Raw genomic sequence first — 24,592 nt, forward strand, 5'->3', positions numbered from 1 at the left:
GCATAAAGCCTGCCAAAAACATCTCAAATTTGCCCTAAATCCAACACAGGGGAGGCCTGTTCACTAAGATGGGAAGTATAGACAGTACAACAACCCAAATGTGAGAAAGGCCAAGATCATGACTAAAGTTGTGAGAAGTCTGCAGAAGAATTTTGGGGTACGACAATCCAAGGAGCAATTGAGGAAACTCTGGTCAGATCTCAAATTGAGGGAGCAGGATCAGTACACAAGGATCAAGAGAGTGCTGCAAAAAAGTAAGTATTTTGTCATGTGTTCCAATTATTATTACTTGCATGCTGCTCCATGTGCTTTTCTTTACTGTTGTACATTTTAAAATGGCGTGGGGACACTAATCGTCCGTAGTAAACATCGTTAGTTAGATCGTCGTAGTAAACATCATTTGTCTGTAGTAAACATCATTCATTCAACCCCTAATACAATGTTTTTAGCAGATGCAGGTTAACTTCATTTGTTCAGGCCTATTTGTATGAAAAGAAATTTAGTACATTGTCTAGATGTGTTTGTAACTAGAATGAAATGCAAACTTGATCCAGTGTAAGGAGAGGACACTTAGCAGCTGTTTACACATCTGGACGCAGGAGCACTAGTGTGAGACACCAGAACACTCTTTTTAGGGTGTCCCATGCAGGTGCTCTAGTGGATACTAGGGGTCTCTCCATCTGTGAAACTTTAATAACAAAAAAAGGTAAGTATTCCAGCTTTAGAAAGGGAAAAAAACATGTTTTCAGCTTGGAACTCTGCCAAAACAGACAATTGTATGACACTTCCAAGCAATGTTTCATATTCCTATTTCTTGCCTCAAATATCTGTGTGCTAAGTATACCTTATTTTTAATTCACATAGGGGAGAAAAGACTCGGGACATCTGAGGACACCAAGAACACCACACCTCCTAAAGAAGGGGAAATCCCCACACACCCTAAAGAAGATGTGGAGGGAGAGGTTCTGGAATTGGGTGAAATAGTGACCACAACAGGTCAGTGTCTGAGACTACAGCTTCAGTTAATAGATGTATGCCGGCATATTTATAATACATGGTGTGTTTTTTTATTTTTAGGTGATGTGGTGGATGTTCAAAAAATATGAAAAAAAACTCTATTTTGGGATTTTTAAGGCAATAAAGAAGATTGGATTTTAGATAAAATTCATTTATTATAAACATAGATAGAAAAAATCATTGTATCTGTACATATTACCAACATTGCATAAGTTTAAAATCATATTGCCTATTGGGAAATTGAAAGGGAAACAGCCTGCTACATAATTCAGTGACCACTGATACAAAAAGGTGGCGCAGAGTAGCAGTAATCCAATGTGTTTCAATAAATCTTATTCAGTAGATCTTCATCAGGGATATTGCATCACTATCTACAAAAAATCAAAATTGCAATGTTATATAATACATGTAAATATCGTCTTTAATATAAGTGGACACAAATGATCTAATATTGTATCCACTGAATAACTTACATTTTCCATACGCATTCAAAAAATAATAACAGGTGCATTCCCAAGGTCAGAGCAGGAAAGAGTCCAGAATCCACCATTGATCAAAGACTGCCATTCATCCTCTACAGGACAGCGTGATGCAGAAGAATCCCAATAAAGGCATTCCAAAAAACTTGGCTTAGTAGCTGTATAAAGATATTATTGGAAGAGTAAGAAAAACCCTCCATTCATCAAAATACTAAGTTATATCCCAAAAGAATGGGGAACCGACACTTACTTTGTGCTATATAGAGTATAGAGACTCCTCCAGGTCCCAACCGGACCATACAATAGAGACCCCCAAGTGGGTGTAAGCTCCTCCGCTAAAGAAACAGAGGTGAAGAATGGCGCCGTATGCTGTCCCTGGCATCCCTTTATGTGGTCCAGGGTGCAAAATGAAGATGCGCTGTGCCTCTGCGATGACGTCACATGTCCCGCCATGGGACGACGGCCGTCACTTGACGCAATCGCAGCCCATAAGGCCGTCAAACTGCGGCCAGGACATGGTGCCACGTCATATCCTGTTTCACATGTTGGAAAACAGCGGCAACAGAGTGCCACGCTACAGCCGCCCTTATTGCCACAAAACTTGCAGCATAACCACCTGGCCATGAATTCCAGCTGCTCCAAAATGGAACTGGTGGAGATGGTCAATGGGAACTAAAAACCACCGACACATGATACCCCAGGGCATGAAATGAAATCATGTCCTGGGGAAAAGCAGGATCAATTGGAAAAATATTAACACAGAGCGAATACAAGGGAAATCTGAGAAAAGACCCATGTAAAACTTGGGGTACTTACCCCTCTGGATCCTGCTCACAATGTGTGGTTATAGGGAGGAGGACCTCACTGGCACTGCCGAATGGGGAGACCTTCTGTTTAAAACATTTCACAAATTGTAGGATGCAAGGCGTCGTCTACCTCATGCAGTGCCAGTGCAGTGCCTTCTATGTGGGCAAAACCCGGCAAGAGTTTGGCAAGCGAGTGGAGAAATATATACATAGCATTGTATAGGTAATCTTTATTTACCTTTGGGCTACATATACCTATCAGAGGGGGCAAATGGAACAAAGTTCTGCTCCAGTGCGAAATGCGCTGGACCACATACTTAAGAGCCACAACCCCCCCAGGCCTAAATGAAGTTGAAAGCTTCAGACCCTTTTTGGATGGTTTTAGTTTCCATGGTTTCCATGGTTTTTGGGAATTTTAGATACATAAGCAACTTCAAAACGTCTATCTTTCAATAATATCAGGGAGGACTGATTTTGTCAGATTAATGGGGATTGTGATTTTATAAATTAGGGCTAGTATCCTCTGGATATATTCTACTCTAGGCATTTTTCTTTTGTTTCTCCTTGCTTGGGCTACCCCTTTGGACCCCCTTATCGTTGTGATTTTTTGAATATTGGATGCACACTTTGAGGGTTTCATAGCTACAATATGTATTTTTTGATTGCTTTTTACTCTGTTAACTAGGTACCTTGGACCAAGATTACCCATAGGAGGATATTATGCATAATAAGGTCTAGACCACGGCTCCTCAAACTACGGCCCTCCAGCTGTTGCAGAACTACACATCCCATGAGGCATTGTAAAACTCTGACATTCACAGACATGACTAGGCATGATGGGAAGTGTAGTTCTTGAACAACTGGAGGGCCGTAGTTTGAAGACCCTTGGTCTAGACCAGTGTTTCTCAACTCCAGTCCTCAAGGCGCCCCAACAGGTCATGTTTTCAGGATTTCCCTCAGATAAAACAGCTGTGGTAATTACTAAGGCAGTGAAACTGATCAAATCACCTGTGCGAAATAATGGAAATCCTGAAAACATGACCTGTTGGGGCGCCTTGAGGACTGGAGTTGAGAAACCCTGGTCTAGACTGTATGTACAACAGGAAGCATTCCCAGTGTCTGGAAAGGTTATGTTTCCTTTATCCCTTTGTTCTCTGTTTTTGTTTTTTTAAGGGAATTCCGACTTCTGCTTATACTGATCCCTACCCGACACGGGGAGCCACCGTGTTATTTAGCACGGCGGCCTCCTTTCCCCCAGGACATGATTTAATTTCATGCCCTGGGGTATCATGTGTCAGTGGTTTTTAATCCCCATAGACCATCTTCACCGGTTCCATTTTGGAGCAGCTGGAATTCATGGCCCGGTGGTAATGCTGCAAGTTTTGTGGCAATTAGGGCGGCTGTAGTGTAGTGCTCTGTTGCCACCGTTTTCCAACATGGCGACTGCCCTGTGATTCTGGATGTTTACATCTGAGAAACAGGATATGACATGGCACCAAGTTCTGGCCATGGTTTGACGGCCTTACGGGCCACGATTGCGTCACGTGACGGCCGTCGTCAGACGGCGGGACGTGTGACCTCATTGCGGAGGTGCGTCATGTCTTCATTTCACGACCTGGACCACATAAAGGGATGCCAGGGATGGCATATGGCGCCATTCTTCACCTCAGTTTCTTTAGCGGAGGAGCTTACAACCACTTGGGCGTCTCTATTGTATGGTCTGGTTGGGACCTGGAGGAGTCTCTATACTCTATATAGCACAAAGTAAGTGTTGGTTCCCTTTTTTTTTTTTTGGATATAACTTGGTATTTTGATGAATGGAGGGTTTTTCCTACTCTTTTAATAATATCTTTATACAGCTACTAAGTCATGTTTTTTGGAATGCCTTTATTGGGATTCGTTTGCATCCAGCCGTCCTGTAGAGGATGAATGGCAGTCTTTGATCAATGGTGGATTCTGGACTCTTTCCTGCTCTGACCTTGGGAATGCACCTGTTATTTTTTGAATGCATATGGAAAATGTAAGTTATTTAGTGGATACAATATTAGATTATTTGTGTCCACTTATATTAAAGACGATATTTACATGTATTATATAACATTGCAATTTTGATTTTTTGCAGATAGTGATGCAATATCCCTGATGAAGATCTATTGAATAAGATTTTTTGAAAAGCGTTGGATTACTGCTACTCAGCGCCACCTTTTTGTATCAGTGGTCACTGAATTATGTAGTAGGCTGTGTCACTTTCAATTTCCCAATAGGCAAAGTAATTTTAAATGTATGCAATGTTGGTAATATGTACAGATACAATGAATTTTTCTATCTATGTTTATAATAAATGAATTTTATCTAAAATCCAATCTTCTTTATTGCCTTAAAAATTCCAAAATAGAGTTTTTTTTCATATTTTTTAAATATTATATGGGATGATGGCAATTACATGTCCAAGAACATAAGTCAATCAAAACTTTTTGTGCTGGATGTTCTGGAAGAAGAAACTCATTTCACCCTGCAAGTGCACAGATCCTCATCGGGGGAGATCATGGTGGAGCAATCGGGAATTAGAGAAGATAAAGGAAAACATCAATGATGTTGAAAAAAGACTCAACAAAATCATTGATGTTTTAGGCAGAATATAAAACACCCAAACATTTTTACATTTTGTCATTATATTTTTTCATTTTAAAAAGATTTAAAGTAATTTGAAAGCCAAATTTGGAAGATGCACACAGTGGGGGTTATTTACGAAAGGAAAATCCACTTTGCACTGCAAGTGCACTTGAAAGTGCAGTCGCTCTAAATCTAAGGGGTAGATCTGAAATGAGGGGAAGCTCTGCTGATTTTATCATCCAATTATGTGTAAGCTAAAATGCTGTTTTTTATCTTCCTTGCATTTCCCCCTCGGATCTACAGCGACTTTACTTTCAAGTGCACTTTCAGTGCACAGCGGATTTTCCTTTAGTAAATAACTCCCAGTGTGTCAACATGTGCTATCTGCCATCATGGGATATCAATGTACGCGTTTTGTGGGTGCAACCCCTTCCTCGCAACTAAAGTACATGAGAGGAAGGGGTTGCACCCCCGAAACACGTCCTTTGATCCCCCATGATGGGAGCTAGCACATGTTGACATTAGGCATGGGATCAGGAGAGAAATCCACATTTTCACTCTCAATTTGTGTGCATCTTCAAAATTTGGCTTTTACAGGGGTGACATCACCCCATCTGATAAAAGGCAAGATCAACACAGTTATGACATACTAATGTCACATATTGCCATCAATTTATCCAAGTTGAACTTTGTAAGTTCCTGAGTTGTGTCTGTTATGGTTTTAAACATGCCTGTTTAACCCAAAAAATGATATTTCTACTGTCAAACATAAAAATGTTATACACCAAAGATGTTGGTTTCTTAAAAAACCCTTTTCTAATGCACATGTGAATGTGCTTTTAGTAAAATGTTTTATACTCAACAATGTGTGGCTTCTTCTTTCAATGCTCAATACCAGTTTTTAGAGTAAGTTGGTGTAGTTACAGTGACAATGGGGGTATTTACTAAAGGCAAATCCACTTTGCACTACAAGTGCACTTTCAGTGCAGTCTCAGTGCACTTTCAAGTGCACTTGCAGTGCACTTGTAGTGCAAAGTGGATTTTCCTTTAGTAAATAACCACAGTGCTCTAAAATTTGCCCCAATCACGCCACTTTAGGGACTCAAAGCAATTAATTCATGGAGCCAAAAAGGATAATTATTTTTATCATTAATGCGCTACATACATTGTATGGGGGGGGGGACGATGTGGACATGCTTCCCATCGATTGCCCCTCTGCAGTTAGGAAAGTCCCACTGCTGAGCAAACTGGGATGCCACAGTCTGCCATTCCTGTGGGTTTGAAGGAAACTGTGGAGTCAAACAAGAAAAAAAAATTGTACTTTTGCACATAACATTGCAAGCAGATTTGACACAAACATTCTTGGCCAACATAAGTATAACATTTATTGAAATTAGTATTTTAAGACAAAAGTATAAGGTCCACTTATCAGATTCCTCACCCCCCTCTGATGGCCCATTGTAAAAATTTTATGGTGGGGGGGAAATGTTTTGGACAGGTAACCCTCTCCACTTCATTGAGAGCTGAATGCATAGATAATGTGTGGTACTTTGGCCAGCCGCTCATTACTTACACTATTGGCAGCCCACTGGACAGGTAAGAAGTGTCATAATCCAAAAATATGAATACACACTGTCCTAATTGAAGCACATTTTTACATTCTGCAATTACCTATGATACCAAGATAATAGGAGAACAAAACTTTAAACAGTACCATTTCAAAGTATTCAGGCAGGCCCTTGCACTATATGCTTTGGTGAATTCATCCATAAATATGACCACAAAAGAGGTAGGTATAGTGTGTATGGGTTTGGCAAAGTCAGCAGATAGAGTATTGGTATCGGTTGACTTAGCGGTTGGGGGGGGAGGGAGGGTTCCAAATGAGTTTGGGCCCCCCCAAAAAAAGCCTCTTGCACTATGCATGAATTTAAGGACAGAAATAACATTTGTACACATTTTAGGGGGTGTTTAGGGTAAGCACTACAATGGAGCTGACAAAATACATTGTTAAATGACTAGGCTAGGTGTATATGGGCCCAGGATAGCATGCTGGGGAGGTTAGTGAAGGCAAATATGCATGAAGGACAAAAAAGGAACTTTAAAAGCTTCCAGCATGCATGAGGACAAAGAAGACATTCACAGCATATTACAATCATGGTAATTAGGGAATGATGAAATAAATAAAATACATTAGCAAACATTAAATACATAGAATGTGATGTTAAAGGAGAAAATGTACCTTAATATAGTCCTTCCGCAGGACCTGTATGATGGCAGAACAGGTCTCTGGAATAATGATCCCCAGAGCCTGGGGGGAGATGTCTGTCGAGAACTTGATGTCCTGCAGACTTCTCCCCATCATCAAGTACCACAAGGTGGCCATGAGCCTCTGCTCCGGAGTGATAGCTTGCCACACGCAGGTGTCCTGCTTTGTAATATAAGGGGACAGTAAAGCCAACAAACGGTGAAAAATGGGGTCTGTCATCCGGAGATAATTCCTGAAATCATCAGAATTATTCTCCTGGATCTCCCACAACAAAGGAATGTCCAAGAATTAGTCATGCTGGATCAACCAATTCTTTGTCCATGAACTCCTCCTTGCCCTGTTCATGGACTGGACTTGGGTCAAAGAAAGAACTCCAACATCAAGCCTCTGCACAGCACGAACTCTACGATGAGTACGTACCCGCAACATGGCTTGAAAACAGTCAGCTGGTCAGAACGTACTAACAGAACGCACTGAAAATCAGAAAGAACCTGAGAAGAACGATCTGAAAATCATAAACGAGCGGACAGGAACGCACTGAAAAACAGATACGAACTGACAACATACACTGAAGAACAGATACAAACCCACAAGCACAAACTGAAGAGCAGTAACGAACTGAAAAGCACGAGGCTGAAAAGCACGAGGCTGAAAAACGCGAATCGTCTCTCACCAAACTTCTGCAAACACGAGATTAGCAGAAGGAGCCCAAAGGGTGGCGCACTTGGTATCGAACTTCCTTTTTATACTTCCGTTGTCTGTGTTGTACGTCAGCGTGTTCTTGCCTATTGGAATTTCCAACAACATTTGTATGACCGTGTGTATGCAAGACAAGTTTGAGCCAACATCCGTCAGAAAAAAATCCATGGTTTTGTTGTCGGAATGTCCAATCGTGTGTACAGGGCTTTAGAGTTGCTCAGTGAATGGCAATGCAAAGAGAAATCACACTAGGTGCTTTGGATTAAGGCAAGTACATGCTATAGATGGATATGCTTTGCTCCTTTTTCATTTCAGAGGTTTACAACCAATTTAATCCAGGCTACTTACTGCATGCAGTTTCACAGCAGGGCCTCTTTTTCTACTTTAAGCATCCATATACATAGATACACTTTAAGGGATCTTTCCACGTATTAATGCAGAAGGAATGATGGCACTCAAATGATATATTAAGCAATAGGAACTAGTAAAAAAAAAAAACCATCTCTTAAAAGCCAACTCTGGGCCATTGTTAACATCAAAAAAGAAAATGACATCATTGTACTGCCATGCTGAATTGATTCCTAATTATTGTGGCATGACCGTCTGCATACAGCATGCTAATAGTGCTATAAGCATCTCAGTGATCAGCAATTGGCTGGACCTAGCTCAGCTTGTGAAATAACATTAACGCCTACATCATTCACATAGTCACCCGACTGCCCTAAGACAGCATATCTTCCCAGACTAACCTCCAGTATATTCTTTGCAGGAGTATGCAGTATATAAAGTCTCTGTGCTTGCTGTAGCTTTAGCTGAATCCCAGAGGTATACAGAGTACTCCACTTGTGTAGAGGAAGATAAATGGGGTCACATTAGTTATATGCTGCTCTGTTTCCATTAAGCACATTCAGGCATCTTACCTTCTGAATCATTATTGAAAATTGGCCCAGCATTTTAAATCCTCTGGCAAAGTAGATTGAATTGCACCATCCAATTATTAAAGCCAGAGAAAGTGGAATTGCTTCTGCCTCATGCCCAAGAACTCTGAGTACCGCAGCGGAGAAAATTAACAGCGAATATACCCACCCTACGGAAAACACCAACTCGTTAGCGGGCATGTAAATCATTTTCCAGAAATAAGTCAGCACAGCACAAAGAGGGTGAGGACTCACGTAGTTGATGTGTTTTTGATATGCTTTCTACTTCTTTTATATATACTGAGATATCAGGAATGCTGAGAAAATTAAGCAGAACTGATAGGGAAATCTTAATTTAATAGGCCACAGTCAAAAGACCTTTGAGTTACCGAGGCAACCTCGTACTGCTGATTCAAAACAGAGTCAGTCAATTTGTAGTCTATTAAAATCCACTGACAGCAACTTTCACCAGGAAGAAGTGCCAGGCGGCTTGTCATATGATATTTAGAAACAAAGTAGAGGAGTTACTGTGAATTAACATAGTAATAAAATGGAATGAGGCAGCTGGCAGACGGTGGGCACTTTATTAGGGTTAATAGCTTTGAAGCTATAGAAAGACAAAGAAGTCGGCTCGATTTAGTTGCTAGGAAAGTGCAGTAACAGAAAGGGTAATCCTACACATGTGGGAGATGATAAACATTGCTCATTTTGCTTAGAAAAACATAATGCGTCTTGATAGTCAGAATGAAACATGGTTCTTTTATGTGGAAACCTGACACAGGCGCCAACAAATTAGCAAACACATGAGATAGCTGGCACTACACTTGCACATTGCGTCAGTGTAGGGAAATTACATTCTCCTAGCCCCCACTGTCCTTCTGTCACAGGATGCTTTTATACAATAGTAACACTAAGTTAATGCAACCCAATCACTGGCAAAGCTTAGAGTGACACTAAACTCTGGGTTAGAAAGAAAGAATTCTTAACTTATAAAGTACAGTCTATTGCACTCAGCCTCCTCCGAATAGCCAATTTTTTTTTTTTTTCTGCTGTGATCCAACTTCCTGTTAGAGGATGGCTATATTCATCCTCTATGGTCCCACTGTATGTAGGAGTATAGCCACACTCTCTTGCTTGCTCCCAAGATTGACTATGGACTATGGGATTTACAGTGTGCATAGGGTAGTGCACGTGACTGCAACTAATGTACACTGACGTCCCAAATAAACAGAAGTGTTGGGGGTGGGGGCTCAGGAGCTCATGGAGGATGTCACAAGGAGGAAGAAAAAAAACAGTTAAAGATCTTTCACAATGGCGGCCCGGGGACAGTAAAAACTAGCACCCCAGCAGTCTACCAGGCTTCTGAAATTACAGCCTGACAGGGCTATACACATGCCCCAGCTGCATCAATTTCAACCTGGGCCACCAGTGTGTGATTCAGCATATTTTAGGGTTTTCCCCTAGTTTTGGTGAGATTTCATTACACTTTTTTGTGTGGGATGGAAAGCGAGGGAAAATCTCCGCAATGGGGCATAAACAGCGATGAAAATCTAAAAGAGGTTCCTTATTCTATTCAAAACTAAAACTTAAAAAAAAAAAACTTTAAAAGATAGCTTTGCATAATGGCAGTAGTAGCCAATGAGGTTTATCTGAGGCGCGATTATTGCTAATTAAAAAAAAAAAATAGGCAAGCATTTAAATAGTTTATCTTTTTGCTCCTCCCTGACCTTAACTAACCCCCACCCTGGTCCCCCATAATGTTTAAATCCTTCCTTCCTGGTTCTTTCTATCTAGGTGTTCTATGAGAATTGTGAGGGGATATTTCCCAGTCCAAGAGATGCTTGTGAAATTACCCCAGATAAGCCTATGGTGTTCTACTGCACAATCACAAACCAGGAAGAAGATCAAGGCTTGTAAGCAGGGTGCAGCATGGTGTGTCAGTGGCAGAGAACACATAGAGGCTGAATAGTATGAACTGTATATTGCAGAACTTCACAACCAGTACAATCAGGCCTGGTGGGAGAGCACACCTGTCCAGAGTCACTTACGGGGGGATAGTTTCAGCAGTACTGCCCTTTGAAGAGATGCCCGACAGCTTCTGCCACAAGGAGCGGGAATGGGGCCTGGCCGTTCCAACACAAATTGGAAGCTTCCTAGATGGAGATAGCGGAGTCCCTGCACTTTCTTTACTCCTCTGGAAGCTCTCACTGTTGCTATACAATGTCCCTGACAGATGGGGAACCTGCCTCTACAATAACTGCTTGCATAATGCGTGAAAAGTCAGGGGGCCAGTGGCCTAAATAAGCTCTGCCCTCACCAAAGATGGTCACGGTGGTCACGCGGGGCCCATCGCCCAATCCAACAGCCTTGGTTCAGCACCACCTACAGTGCGGGGTACAGACTGCAGCTGCTTACAGGCTGGCATGTTGTAAACTCCAGTGGGCCATGTATTAAGCATGCAGATGTAGGGAGATGAATTAAGGTCCAAGAAGGAAGAGGGAGGGGGAGAAAATGGTCAGTGCATTTTGATATTATACTTACCCCTTTAAGTAGCTTCTGCTTGCTTTTATGGTGGATTATTAAGCTCATAGTTTCAAATCAGGATTACACATTAATATTTTGGGATTTTTCCTTACCTTCCCTTTCTTTATAGGAGATCCTTGCACACAGCATTTAGGACAGGTTTTTATATATTAAGAAAAATGTTGCTTTGTGCTGAAAAAAAAGATTATTCCTTGATATTCATAGAAGCTGATATTTGTATATACAGTATTATACAATGAGGAGACAGCAAAAATAAATAAGGTTGTTTGTAACTCCACGTATTGTCTTATCATTTGGAGTATATACATTTGGAATAATAAGCATTTTTCTTTTAGGGTCTTCTAGGTTCAAACAAGCTTGCTTCTATTAAATATGATTCTTTACCAATCAGAACTGCACAGCAAAGGTTTGTAGCCATAAAGGTTAGGTTCAGAGTTTTGTGCATGAAAATATAGGTTGGGTGAAATGGGAAATGAAATTTTATTTTCATTGTAAGCAATTGGCATTGAAAGCAAATGGATAACTCTAGCTGAATTTTATAGGAATCCCAGCATGTTGCTTTCTAAAGGGTTTACCATCTGAAATGATTAAGACTATCACAAACACATTTACAAGCCGTCGTACCAGCTAGAACAGGAGTCCCCAATGTTTTTAAACAAAAGGCTATTACACTGTTCATCACACTTAGGGGTTGGACTGTTGTCAGTAGGAGTAAAAAAATGCCCCGACATTGAAGGACAGTGGGATCAAATATGGTTCTATGTTCTCGGTCAGTGAGTGTACCAAACACCCCAGTGTCGATGATCATTGGAAGTAACAAATGCTCCTGTGTCAGTGGGAGTAATGAATGGCCCAGCATTGCAAGTCAGTGGAAATAAAATATGCCCTGGCGTCAATAGTCAGTGGGAGTAATAAATGACCCTGTACCTGAGATCAGTGAAAATAAAGAATGCCTTGCAACAGTAGTCAGTGGGAGTAATAAATGTCGGTGGTTGGTGGGAAGACTAAATTACCCTAAGTAGGTAGTCACTGGGATTAAAAAGGAGGTGGTCACTGGCATTAAAAAATGCCTCTGCATCGTCAGTCAGTAGGAATAATAAATGCCCCAGCATCAGGGTCAATGGGCTAATAAAAGAACTCCCCCAGCATTGGTGTCAGCAGGCTAAAACAACCTTTCAATGGTGTCAGGGGGATAATAAAAGACCCCCACTGGCATGGCTGTCAGTGGGGTAATTAAAGAATCCACCTGGCATCAGTGTGAATGGACTCCTAAAAAAAACTCCCCAGGCATTGAAGTCAGAGGGCCGATAAAAGAATCACCGTTTCACTTGTGTCAGTGGGCTAACTAAAGACCCCCCTCTGTTATGGCTGTCAGTGGGCCAATAAAAGAAAACCCCTGGCATGGCTGTCAGTGGACTAAAAAAATAACTCCTCCAGGCATTGGTATCAGTGGGCTAATTACACCCCCCCCCTTTTTCCCATTGGTGTCAGGAGGCTCATAAAAGCATCCCTCCTCATCACTGGTGTCAGTGGGCTAATGAAAGATGCTCCCACATTGGTGTCAGGGAGATTAGTAAAAGAATTCCCCCCCAAGCACTGATGTTAGTGGACTAATAAAAGACCCCCCCATCGGTGTCAGTGGGCTAATAAAAGGTTCCCTACTGGTGTCAGTAGGCTAATAAAAGACACCTGCATTGGTGTTCAGGGGGACTTACCTCCATGTAGGCGCCATGTCCTGGAATCACTCTTCACAATGATATCTTGATCACAAATAAACTATCTGATGAGATCACTCTGCCCATAAAATTGTGGTAGATTGCCGGGTGCCGCTGCCATTCTGCAAAGTTGTTTCCCTATTGTACAATAAGAAAGCCCTGCATTTTTAGTTGTGGCAGCACTCAGTAAAAATATTGTTATTAAAGGGAGTTATAGTTATCCTCTTAACCACTTTGCAGTCCCTTGTTGCTAAATGAGGTCAGGACTTTGTGCAGGCCAGTCAAGTTCCTCCACCCCAAAATCGCTCATCCGTGTCTTTATGGCCCTTGCTTTGTGCACTGGTCCAAATCATTTGGTGGAGGGGGGAATATGATGTGGGGTTGCTTTTCAGGGGTTGGGCTTGGCCCCTTAGTTTCAGTGAAGGGAACACTTAAGGCAGAGTTCCACCCATTTAAAAGTCAACAACTCCAAAAAGTGTAGCTGCTGACTTTTATTAATCGTATACTCATATGTCCCACGGTCCAGCGATACGGGTGACCTAAGCCCTGCTCCTCTCCCCCTCCTCTCCTCGGCGCCGGCATTGTGACTGTGGCCGCTTGGCTGAGCTTCACAGCCGGGCATGCACTGCGTATGTGCGAGCCCCGCTGTGATTGGCCAGCAATCTTCTGGGACCTGTGACATGTCCCAGAAGATTGCACGGAGGGAGGGGGTAAGTTGAACTTCCTTCCGGCTCCACGGAGACCTGGGGGGAAGTGGAAGCTGGATGCCACTAAAAAGAGGGTATCCGCTCCCCCCCAAAAAAATGACATGCCAGATTTGGCATGTCAGGGAGTCACCTTCACTTAAAGCGGAAGTTCCATTTTTGGGTGGAACTCCGCTTTAAGGCGCCAGCATACCAAGACATTTTGGACAATTTAATGCTACCAACTTTGTGATTTGGGGATGGCCCCTTTCTGTTCCAACATGACAGTGCACAAAGCAAGATCCATAAAGACATGGATGAGCAAGTTTGGGGTGGAGGAACTTGCCTGGCCTGCACCTTTGGGATGAATTAGAGCGAGGACTGCGAGCCAGGCTTTCTCATCCAACATTAGTGCCTGACTTCACAAATGTGCTTCTGGAAGAATGGTGAAACATTCCCATAGACACACTCCTAAACTTTGTGGACAGCCTTCCCAGAGTTGAAGCTATTATAGCTGTAAAGGGTGAGACAACTCAATATTGAACCCTAAATACTAAAGCCCCGTACACACGACTTTCCGACGAGAAATGTTGAATGTCAAGCTGTTGACGGAAAATGCGACCATGTGCATGCTCCATTTTCAAATTTTCCGCCAACAAATGTATGTTTTCGGATTTTCCAATTGTGTGTACACAGATCCGTCAGACAAAAGTCCAAAGTACAAACACGCATGCTCGGAAGCAGAAGCAGTCGGTCTTGTAAACTGGCGTTTGTAATGGAGAAGTAACATTTGTGACGTGGCAAATTATGAAATCTCCAAATGCAGCGCATAGTCTCTTCTTCTTTTTTATTTGGGCAAGCTACCACAACACTATTGTCCCGTAGTTTTTAAGATCAAAGATACAACTATGTTGGTGTCCCTTGTCAATTTTACATTGTATTTTTTTTAAATGTAACTGCCTACTCCCAAACAGTCATTTGAAGTAAAACACATAGCCAAGTATTATTCTCCACAATTTTTTTATTGTGCATTAAAAAAAGAAAACAAATAAAATTAGACATGTTATCTGCCAATAGAACTTAACCAAAAAGTGCATTCTATGCATCCAAAAATATAGAAAATATACCAAATCAAATCATTATTCAACCAAAAATATAATGTCAAAGCAATAACTCCAAGGCCAATAATAAATAACACGTTATCTCCTCCGATTCCGCAACATGTCTGGTAGACGAACGGCCGTTCAGAAACGAACTGAAAAGTACAAAATGAAAAGCGCGAACTGAAAAGCGGTAAATGAAAGCGTGAAAAGAAAAGCGCAAATCAACACTCACCAATCTTCTACTAACACGAAATTAGCAGAAGGAGTCCAAAGGGTGGCGCTAAAGAGCTGAAAAACCACGTAGCACGTCTAGTACGTCACTACGTTCGTAATTGTTGGCCAACATTTGTGTGACCGTGTATATGCAAGACAAGTTTGGGCCAACGTCCTTCGGACAAAATTCCACGGTTCTGTTGGCGGAAAGTCTGATTGTGTGTACGAGGCTTTAGACTGGGATGGCGTTAAAGTTCATGTGCGTGTAAAGGCAGGTGTCCTAATACTTTTGACAATATAGTGTGATACAGAACTTCACCTTGGTAAAATGATACCAATTTAAACAGTAAGCAGTATTAAGGCTCATGCATAAGGTGCCTGATTAAAGTACAGTAAGTGTTTCCCATCTAACAGCTAACCAGTGTCTTCAATTCTCAAACCTACCTTAGCAACAGAAAGGGAAAATCAGGTTGCCTACTATAAACTCAAGATTACAAGTAAATACATTATACATCAGTTTTGTTTTGTTCATACATTGCTGTTTTATATTACCTTACATTAGTAGGGAGAAACGTCTATCAGTCAATGCGTTTCCAATGTACTTTTTTTTGAACCATTTAATAAGCAGTAGAGTCTGGGGAAAAATAAGGAAAATATTTGAAATAGAGCCACTGAGTCACCAGTCATGTAGAATTACAATGCATAGGTAGTTAGTTGCTAAAGAGAACAAATCAGTTGCAAATATACCTTGGCAAAAAGTATGAGGATTGCCTTAAACAGTGTAATTAGCTCTCCTGCAAGCCCAATAAGGTTTTCTCTACTTTCATAGTGTAGCACAGTGGCGTCGCTAGGGGGTGGCTTTTGGGGCTATAGCCCCGAATCTAGGGCCCATAGCCCTGAGTCTCTGCAGGGGTCCCCAAGGGGAGGGGAGGCTCTCTGGGGAACCTAATGTAAATGGGGGGCTCTCTGGGGACCCTGATTTAAGGGGGAGGCTCTCCGGGGACCCTAATGTAAGGGGGGCTCTCTGGGGACCCTTGTGCAAGGGGGAGGCTCTCTGAGGATCCTGCTGTAAGGGGGGGCTCTCTGGGGATATATACACACACACACACACACACGTATATTATATACATGTGTATGCCCGCCCAAGCGTATGACTTTCTTTACTACCCTGCTATGGGCTCTAGCCCCAGATCTTTTGTAGACCTAGCAACGCCCCTGGTGTAGCACCCTGGTTAATGGGAAACAAATTTAATTTGCTAGGTGGTAATTAGCCTGACTAATTGTTAGGGGGGAATCCCTGACTTTTCCATAACTCTGGATTTGATGCACCTCTCTCTTCTGTCATGAGGTGGCACTGTTGTCTGTGGCATTAGAATGATAAGGGCATAGTGAATCCGAACTAGGGGTGGATGGGTTGTCTCAGCCAATTGGCAGGGGTTTCTTTAATCCCTTGGCCTGCTGGGAAAGTCTATTTATTCGGGAGGAGTCAGGTGATCGGGGTTCTGTGCCACCTGGATGGCTGTCTGGGTGGACGTGTGTCACAAGGCTCTGGGTTGCTAGGCCAGAAGCCTGAGGCCTATCCCGGGAGCACCTGGCTGCTAGGCTGCCTGAGTCCTATGCAGGTTTGAGAGAAGCAGTGCGGGGTTGGGGATTTTGGCTGGAAGCCCAACCAAATTGCAGAGGTTCCACAGGACGGGGAACCGTATCGTTGCCAGCGGTGAGGGAGAAGCAGTTGCCACATGAGACTACCACTCCTGTTACCAGAGGCAAGTGAGGATCAAGGTCAGAGATAGAGGAGACAGTCGCCATTAAGGAACAACTATTCCTGTTATCAAAGGCCAGTTGTGAAAGTCTGAAGAAGTACCAGAGTAGTCTTATTCGCTAGCCGGGGACGGTGAACAAGTGGGAAAGCTTCAGCAGAGTGCCAAGCCAGGGACCCAGAGGATTAGCAGGGGTGACGCTTGAGGAGAATACAGTGGGTTTAGCTGTGGATGAGCTCAAGGGATCCAGTGATGTCTGGGATCTTGAAGTCTGGTGAGAGACTGGGAGCTCAGTGAGTGAAGATCTACAGTAGGATACTGTGAGATGTGAGAAAAGATCTAAAACGGGTTACTGTGAGTTACGTGGATGGATCTCTATTGACTGTTCAAAGTTCAGTTTCCATAGGAGACAGCAGTTCTACAAATACAGTTGCTGCATCCAAATCTCTGTATAACTGTCTGCCTATTATTTTTGTCTCTGAGTCTGCCAAATAATATTGCATCTGCCTAAGGGTGTTCTGGCTCTAACCCTTCTCTCCACCAGTTCTGTTAAGAGACAATAAATCTCTTTTTCTTGCATTCAAAAAGTGACTGGCGCCCAATTATACAACTTGCAATACACCCACCATGCCTAATAACCCACACTACAAGGAAGGATGTCGGCTCTCATTGACTCTGGAGGTCACCATTAGGCCTTTGGAGTTCGGGGATGCCGCTACAATAGGATTCCTAAATCTGGAAATGCATTTACACGTTTTAAATCAATGCATTGTAGATGTAAGAACATGTGTTAATACATTTTCTTCACAATGGAATCAACATACAGAATTGTGGTTTTGTTTTATCACAGTTATGTTGCTATAGTCACCACGTTTTAAGGGTTTCAAAGGACAGCAGAAGCTGACAGTTGTAAATATAACCATATAAGCAAGATAGAACATACAAACAAGAAACATTTTGTACCCAAAAGACTTCCATTTCTGACTGAGCAGCTCTTTGATAGGTATAATGTCAACAATTTTGCATACCTAGAAAGAATAGAGATGGTAATATGTAGTAAGAACTTCATGAAAAATAGGCTAGCAATCATTGTTCAAGAATGCTGCAAGGTCTGCTTCTTGTGTTTCATTGTGCTGTAAGAAAAATTCCCTACAATGTAATATAATAAATAATGTTAAAAAAATGTTTAAATCATCCAGAACCGAAAACCTCTATGGAAGAGGTAGTAAATGGCTCAATAGGTCCCTGCAATTTCCACATGAGTTTGCAGCATAATGGTTAGTATTTCTGTTCGATGCAAAAGTCAGACAAATATTTGGTGTTAGTCATTTGTCTAAACAACTTCCACTCACAATACACTATGAATCTCTATATGAAGCTCTTTGATACAGAAGGAGTATCTTCAAATGCAATGTAGAGTGATTTTGTACATCATTTTTGTTTACTTATTGTGGGGAAGACTATGTAGCTTCCTAAGAGACATTTGCTATACTGATTACTTTGTATATACTGTATAGTGTATACTGATTGCAGAGCAGAAATATTCATCTGTCATGTGACAGCATTGTTTATAATTTTACCCACACTGTTTTATTATCTTTCTAGCAGCTTGCCAGCAATGTAGTACACTGTGCTAAAGTGTTACTAAACCCAGGATCCTGCATTCACTATATCTGATCTCCCACAATACACAGAACATGGAAATGCAATTGTTTTAGTAAATATAAACTGCTGAATACCTCTTCTCATTAGCAGTATATAGCAGTCTTGTGACTTCTACAAGCATAGCTTGTAGGAGGAGTTTTCATTCTACTCTGACTGTGCTGCAGGACCCCTGACCCTCTGTCTGGACAGTGCTGATTTGCCCTGTGCTGATCACATGCACCCTCCCAAGAAAAAAAACTCTCTAGCAATACACACCTAACTGAGAATGTGCAGAGTGACTCCAAAGGCTCTGTTTTATCAGGGGATGGATTGGGGACAGTGGAAGAAGGGGAGGATCAGAGAAGACAGGCTCAAACAGCCTTTTTACATAATACACAGGATTAACCCCTTAGGTTCTACAGTGAGAATAACAAGCATGCTTTACTGCATTTACAGACTGATTTTACTGCTGTGGGTTTAATAACACTTTAAGCAGAACACAGAGAGCTGACTATTGGATTGTAAGTTCCACATGGTGTTCTCAAGCAAGTGCTCGAGGGTTTCAATTACTGTCAGTCAGATTTCTAGAATTCCATTATTTGGTGCAACATAGTGCTGCGATATCTGTTCATCTCCTCACCAGGTAGTATGATAGACTGATTGTATAGTTAAAGAAATATACCCTCAGTTTTTTAAAGGACTTTTAGCAACTGATTTAATTACCTAATGAGTATGTTGTTGTTGTTCAGTCGTTTAGTCATGTCCGACTGTTCGTGACCTCATGGACCATAGCGTGCCAGGCTTTTCTGGCTTTATCCCCTCCAAGAGTTTACATACTATTGATGTTAGGCTAACTGGTCTGTAATTCCGAGGGCTATATTTTAAACATTAGTTCTACATTGGCTTTTCTCCAATCAGCTGGTACCATTCCAGTCAGTAGACTGTCAGTAAAAATTAGGAACAATGGTCTGGCAATTACTTGACTGAGTTCCCTAAGTACTCTCGGGTGCAAGCCATCTGGTCCCGGTGATTTATTAATGTTAAGTTTCCCAAGTCTAATTTTAATTCTGCCTTCTGTTAACAATGGAGGTGCTTCCTGTGATGTGTCATGAGGATAAACACTGCAGTTTTGGTTACTGAAGCCCCCCGATTCGCTCGGGAAGACTGAGGAGAAGAATAAACTCAATACCTTCGCAATCTCCCCATCCTTTGTAATCAGATGTCCTTCTTCATTCTTTATGGGGCCAATACGGTCTGTCCTCCCTTTTTTACTGTTTACATACTTAAGGAATTTCTTGGGATTTTTTTTGCTCTCCTCCACTATGTGTCTTTCATGTTCTATCTTATACAATGGGAAATTTTCCTCTGATGGGACTTTATAAGGCAAGAGTCTTGAAACAATGTATCAAAAAATATAATATAATTTTATTTATCAAAAAGTTAAAACATGACAAGAAAGGATAAAAAGGAGGTGGATGCCAACAATTTCAGATGGTGGTAACACAAGGAGTATACATGACTAAACACAATGATACACTTAACCCCACATGAGCTGTTTCAGCGAGAAAGCTGCACAACAGGGACTGACGCGTTTCGAGGTTTATAAATGTTGGGACCTCTTCTTCAGGGGCTGATGGTGAGGTATGTACTTATCTAAAAACATTTTATAAAGAAAAAGCAGAATAAACAACACAGTAAAAACCAAACATGATATAATATTTGAATATATTAATATAGCGTAAAGATCAAAGTATAATTGATACAGAAATATTCTGACCGTGTTACTCCTAAGCCGACATCGAGTAGCATCCAGCTTCAAGAAGAAATGGGGCGGAATGGTTTGCCGGCAGGTCTCAGATCTGTGAGCCGATGCTGTCACCGAAAGACCAAGCACGTCCACAACCCAGGACAAGACACAAAGGGCGTCCTACCACTTATCGTGTGACACCACAGGTGTCTGATATCATAGGGTATGCCTGTCAGCTGAGGGAAAGAGAGAACAGTATGATAGAAACCATCCCATAAAGATGGAGAGGGGGTTAAGCCTCATTAAGCAACCACCTACTAGTAAATTTAGAGTGATAGAACTGTATGTATATGTTCTGTACATACCTGTTAGCACATGGAGGGTAAGTCACTCCTGTGCAGAATAGGGAGAGAGGTATCGCATGGGGCATAGTCTGGTCTATGGTACCGTTGAATCCCCCAGTGGGGAAAAGTCACATGAGGGAGGGGGAAAGCGATGAAGCCTCTGCAGACAGTAGCTAGAGTGGCAGAAAGGAGAGGGTCAGTGGGGCTATGTGATTAATTGAAAACATAGGCAGTGATTACATATAACTCAAACTGCAACATGGAGTGTCCTCCATAATGTTTGCCAGCCAATCATGAGAGCTGTTGAACCAGGTCTCTGAAATTCCCACAAAATCCAAATCCTCTTCGTACAACAGTATCTCTTGTTCACCAATCTTGTCCGCCAGGGTCCTGGCATTGGTGAATATACTACGTAATTTAGACTGGTCGCATGTTATCCTCTTATTGGGTGTTCCAAGATTGCAACTATGACTTGCTACTATACTTACCTTGGGTTTATGTGTTTTGGTCAACCTATCATATAATTCATTAAGATAAAAAACCTTCTGACTTTACAACCACTTTAAAGAGTTACTAAAGAAGTAACTTTATTACTTTAGAAAGGAATTTGTTACTGTCCAACTGAACATTTTGGCACTTTTAGTTAGCTTAGCCAGATAGGGGAAGTAAACTGCTATATCCCACATTTGTTCATGTTCAAATGCCAATACTGTTATTCCACTTTTAATTATTGAACTGGTTGCTTTGTCTGTACTAAACAATTTTATTTTAGTGTGTAGCCACTGCTGGAAAAAGTTACATGTTATTTACTATGATAGTTAACTGCTGAATAAAGTTACATGTGATTTACTATTATTTAGTCAGATTGGTCAACCTGCAATTAGGCGATTACTGCTGCACTGTCTCTTTACTTTATCTAACCTATATTGCTCTGGGATTCCTTCTACATATGTCACTAGGGGATTCTTCCTTGAATCTTGAATTTAGCAGATCATGCTTTAGTGAGATTTCCTCTCACACGGATTGGTTGTGGTCTTTCCCCAGTGACATCCCACCTCCAGCACACAAACTGGTCTTTCCTCTGTATTCTTCCACCAAGAGATATAATCTTCACTTCGCGCTCCAGAGATTCCAGTTGTGCACTTCCCATGTTCTGACCACATGAATCCCTCTGTGGTCAGTCCCTATTCACATGTGTAATAATCCCTCATTTCCCAGTCTCCAACACATATGCAATCACCCCCTCAAATGTATTCAATTTGCCAAAAAATCATTATTGACTCCACTGCCCGATTTCCTGCTTAAACACTCCTCTGCAACAAAGCCCTGCCTCATCTTTCATGTCCCCAGTTCCACCTCCACTGTTTCTGGACTTCATGACACAGTCTCTACTAATATCCTGTAACTTCCATTATTCCCAATTCCTCTGACACATGCCTCCTGTTTTAGTATAGGAAACTCCCCACCTTTACAAAACTGTTGACACACTTCCTGCCACCTCAGATTCCTAAAATAACCTGCTTCCTTTTCTAAAGGCCAGTTTCCTGGACATTGATTTGGATCTTGTTTGTTTCTCATCCAACAAACTCTTTGTGTGAGGATGACCTCCAACACTGCTGCTTTACAATAAGCCACTTTTGTAAATTACAATTACCAATTACATTATGGGGCACACTTGTCAGCCAATGTCATTCACCTTTATGGCTATGACTGTACTTCTTGCACCTTCGTTGGTAATTATGGAAAGGTTAGTATCCACTAATTGAGTCAAAGGGTTAACAATACTGCCCACTGTCATATCCTCCACACTACTCTCCTTCAAATACCCACTGTTATACCCTCTGCGTTTCTGTCCTGCCCTCCACACTTTTCTCCTTCATACCCTGTCTCTCTCATCATCTCTGCACTCTTCTCCTGCCCATACTGCCCCCTCTACTTTCCTATCTTTCCCACTGCTTTCCTGGACATACTGTATCACTTTCTCTCTAATCTTCCCCACACCTCTCCTGCACATAATGGCCACTGCCATTCCCTCCTTACACTTCTCCTGCACATTCTGCTGTGTTCCATATATTCCACACACCTCCTCTGCTCATACTGCCCACTCCTTATACCCTCTGCATTCTTGTCCTGCACTTACTTGCCACCATTATACCCTCCACACATTGCTCCCTCTCATACCCTCCACATTCTTCTCTTACATATATTGGCAACTGTCATAACCTTGTTACTCCCCTCCAAACTCCTCTCCTACACCTACTGCCCCTCTTATATCCTCCACACTTCTTCCCTGCACAAACTGGCAGCTTTCATACCCTCTCCATTCCTTTCCTGCAAATCCTACCCACTGGCATACACTCCTCTCCTAAACATACTATTTGCTATAATACCTTTCTCACCCCTCTCTTGCACATACTGCAATATAGACATGTGCACACTGAAATATTTTGTTTCGGAATTTCCTTTTCGTCCGAAAAATAAATTTATTTAGTTACTCCCGAAATTCGTTTTTATTTATTTAGTTTTTCGTTAAAAATTGCATTCATCCAAAAATCCAAATTAAGGTCGAATCTGTCATTGAAGGCTTATGGTGTCTGCCGAATGTTCAAAGAAGATTCGACGGAGCAGCTAAACTGTACAACGCTGTATAGTTTACCTGCTCCATCGAATCTTCTTAGAACTTTCAACAGACACCATAAGCCAAAGTACGTGTGTACTTAATTCTAGCTATTTTACTGCTCCTCCTCTTTGGTTACAATCAGCCAATAACATTCATCATCATGATTATTTTTATTTATCTTTTCTCCCCTACGTCGAATCTTTTCTCCCCTACGTCAAATCTTTTCTCTCTATGTAAAATCTTTTCTCTCTATGTAGAATAATCTTGGACTAATAGAGTTAAGGTTAGGCACATTTGACCACAGGTTTGATGGACACAGATTGTTATTGTCATCATCATGTCGAATCTCCTATCTATATTGAACTGTTGTAGCAGCGAAAACGAAAATAAAGCATTTGTTTATGTCGGATCTTTCGTTTTTCGGATTCTGCACTTTTTAAAATACCTGAAATTCGGACGAAACTGCATTCGGATGAAAACTAATGCACATGTCTACTGCAATACACCCTGCATTTCTCTCCTGTGCATACTGTCTTCTTTCATACCCTTTGCACAACTCTTCTGCACATATTGCACTCTTTCATACCTTCCACATTCCTCTCCTGCATATACTGGCTGCTTTCAAACCCTTCATACAGTACTCCATTCACCTCTCCTGCAAACATGGAATGCCATCACACCCTCTGTACTCCTTCCCTGCACATACTGCCCCCTCTTATACCCTCTGTACTTTAGTCCTCTGCACTTACTGCTCACTGGCATGTCCTCCACACTCTTCTCATAAACATACTGTCCCCTTTTACCACCAAATATCTCTTCTGCACATACTGCCCCCCTCTTATACACTCTACTCTCCTGCACATACTGCCCCATCTCATGCCCACCACACCCCTCTCCTGCACATACTGTCCCCTCTCGTACCTTGCTTACGTCTCTCCTCGGGCTGCCATCACACACTCTTTATTCCTCTCCTACACATATGCACATACTGCCCCTTCTTATACACTTTTCCTGCACTTCTTTCCTGCCAATGCTGCCCACTGGCATGCCCTCCACACTCTTCCTCTCACTCTATATTCTTTTCCTGCTCATAAGGTTCCCACTTTCATACCCATTGTACTTCTCTTCTGCTTATAATGCCCTTTCTCATACCCACTATATTCCTTTCCTGCACATACTGCCCACTAAGTAAAAACTTCTTAAGCATTGTGTATTACAATTAATCTTACCCCTTTTGGGTGTACTGTATATGAATATAAATATAATCAACATCAGTTTACAAAAATGTAAAATATAAATTAAATAAAATTGCCAACATTAATTTTATTTTAACGTAAATACTTGCAGAATTCATTATCTCCAGTGATTTTGTCTCACTAGGCCAGTCAATCAGGAAGCTGCCAGCAGAAAAATGCATTCTTT

The 24,592-nt window shown here is 41.7% G+C and overlaps 1 pseudogene; it reads right to left on the minus strand.

The window, feature by feature from the left end:
* Nucleotides 1-24,592, minus strand: part of LOC141141220 (transient receptor potential cation channel subfamily V member 5-like) — a 49,527-nt pseudogene that overhangs the window by 11,628 nt on the left and 13,307 nt on the right.

This window comes from Aquarana catesbeiana, linkage group LG04 (assembly GCF_042186555.1).
Source record: "Aquarana catesbeiana isolate 2022-GZ linkage group LG04, ASM4218655v1, whole genome shotgun sequence".
Classification (NCBI taxonomy): Eukaryota; Metazoa; Chordata; class Amphibia; order Anura; family Ranidae; genus Aquarana; species Aquarana catesbeiana.